A 2,936-nucleotide genomic window follows, 5' to 3' on the forward strand; every position below is an offset into this window, starting at 1 on the left:
TCTGATTTCTCTCTCTCTCTCTCTCTCTCTCTCTCTCTCTCTTTCTGCTGAGGACCAAACCAGGGCCTCGAATGTGCTAGGTGAGCGCTGTACGGCTGAGCCACAACCCTGGCCCTGTTAATTTACATTCTGTATTTGACAATTCCAACAAAATAGTTATCTTTCTTTTTGTTTTGTTTGCAATACAGTACTAGAGAATCGAACCCAGGGGTGCTCTACCACCAAGCTACATCCCCAGGTCTTTTTATTTCTTGAGATGGGGTCTTCCTAAATTGTTCAGGCTGGCCTGAAACTTGTGACCCTCATGCATCAGCCTCTTGAGTTGCTGGAATTACACGTGTGTACCACTACATCTGGCTGTAATTTTTTTTAGGTCATTGACGGTTCTGGGCTAATGCTTGTAAGTACTCAGTGTGTCTTTTCTAACAGTTTCAATTTAGTTTTTGCTTCTGGTCCTGGGGATCGAACCCAGGACTTTACACATTGTAGGTATACATATATGTAGGTATACATATTACCACTGTATACATAGGTATACATACTACCCCCATTCCTTCACATCTTTTAAATTTCAAGTAATTCTCTTTAATTTTAGTGCCCCAGCCTGGGTGTAACCAGGAGACAGAAACCTGTTTATTGGAATAGAGAAAATATTAAAAAACATATTAACTAAGCACAAACTAACTAGGTTCTTGAGAGGATGCAAAGAAAACACTAGACTGTCATAGAAGTAACAGCTAAAATCTCCAGAGATGAAGGAACAAATGAAAGACACAGGAATTATTAAAATTGAAAGGGGCCCCATGGAGCAAAAAAATAAACATTTGAGGGATGCTGGTGTTGGTCTCTGAATTTGGGCCTAACACCTAGAACCCTGAAAAGGCTGTGTGGGCTGGTTGGGGCCCACGCCTCTGAAGGGGACTAGGCATAACACAGCAACTTCTCCCAAGCTATGTGACCTGCAACCTGGACTCATCTGCTGCTAGGAAGGAGGTACTGCTGCCAGGAGGAAGCAGCAGTGCTGGAGTGATACCACAGAGTTGAGGGTAAGCACACAGGAAGCAGCTGGGAAGGAACAAATCTCAAGTCCTGCAGTCTCCCTCTAGTGCTGCTGTCAGTAGACAGGATCCAGAAAGAGGAGCAGAAATGTGGTTCGCTGAGTTCCAACTTCTACTTTACATAGAATAGAAAAGGGTGGGTGTGAAACAAGTGATAATATTTTAAGCGGCATATGTAGGTTTTTATATTTATTTTTTATATTGCTTTGGAGTGCTAGCCTTTCCCATTGCTTTGAATTTCTTTGAAGATTCCAGATACATGAATATTGTGTTTTCTCTATTCAACACCACCCTTTAATTCCTTTTAAGCATATTCTTACATATCTCTCCTTTGTACATTCTATTTCACTTAGAAATTAAGTGAAATAATCATTGTTTTCTTACTCAAGTCCTTCTAGTTTAATTAAAAAATATTTTTGTGTACACATGCGTGTCTTCCTTCCCCCAACTGGTGATTGAATCAGGGGTGCTTTAACTCTGAGCTACATCCCCAGTCCTTTTATAATTTTTTGAGATAGGGTCTCACTAAGTTGCTGAGGCTGGCCTCAAACTTGGGATCCTCCTGTCTCAGCCTTCTGAGTAGCTGGGATTACAGATTTGTGCAACTCTGCCTGGCTAAAGTAATTTTATATCTTTTTCTAATGCTTTCCTGAACTCTCGTCATTTTCTTTTTCAAATCTTTTACTCCATTATCTGATTGGAATTTTTCTTACATTATTTTTTTCATAGCTTTTATCTTTTGTACTAGGGATTGAGCCCAGGTGTGTTTTACCAGTGATATTCCGAGTCCTTTTAGACAGGATCTAAGTTGCTGAGGTTGGCCTCAAACTTGTGATCCTCCTGCATCAGCCTCCCAAGTCACCGGGATTCCAATGCACCTGGCCACCTTCTATCATTTTAACTTTTTTTAAAAGGTTCTTTCTTACCTGTTTATTAGGGATTTACTCTGCTGTTTTACTTATGTGTGTGGTATTCAGGATCAAACCCAGGGCCTCCTGCATATTAGACAAGCACTCTATCACTGAGCTATATTTCTGCCCTTTGCTATTTTGTAATTTAAAAATTATATCCCATAATTCTTTTCTACTGCTGTTTTGTATGACATACATTTTCCTGTGCTTTTGGGAGGGAGATGGGACAGAATAGTTTCTCTAGACTTAAGAGTCAGGAAATTCTAGTTTTCCCAAAGTTACTACAATAGCCTGACATCTGCTTACTCTGCTTCTCTCATTTCTAACCTTTCTTTTCCCTCAATTGTCCCTCTTCTGCTCCATGTGCAGTTTACTATCTTAAAGGGGTTTTGGTTTGGAATGAGGCTCGTTAGGTTCAAGAATTCCTAAGAACTTTAAACCATTCCAACATCTTCACAACTGCACAGTTGCCTTAAACGCACTAGCAAGTTGGAATCTATTATAGAGGCCTTCTATTTAGCTGTTCTCAAATTGACATGCCATGCTTTTCTGCACCTGTTGACTTGGAGGTTTTCTTAATTTTCACATCATTCTTTAACTCACTGTTTTTTCCCTATACCAGCTCCTATAGTCAGTCCCCCTTAGGTCTCATAGCTGTTTTTGAGTTCATCACTATCTGTTCATATTTTGGAATTGTCACCAAGATTTGCTGAAGATGATGGACAGAGTTTCTCCTTTAACTATCCTAACTATTATGGAGGGATATGGGGAGATCAAAAACTACACGACTAATTTTTTTTCAGTGCTGGGATTGAACCCAGGGACTTGTACATGATGGGCAAGTGCTGTGCCACTGGGCCTCACCCCCAGCCCATCTTTTCTTTTTTAATGCACTTCTGGTAGATAATTTTTTATTTAGGAATAAATAAAATACTGCCTGTTTTCAAATCTTACTTTTGCCTTTATT

The sequence above is a fragment of the Callospermophilus lateralis genome, chromosome 7 (assembly GCF_048772815.1).
Source record: "Callospermophilus lateralis isolate mCalLat2 chromosome 7, mCalLat2.hap1, whole genome shotgun sequence".
Classification (NCBI taxonomy): domain Eukaryota; kingdom Metazoa; phylum Chordata; class Mammalia; order Rodentia; family Sciuridae; genus Callospermophilus; species Callospermophilus lateralis.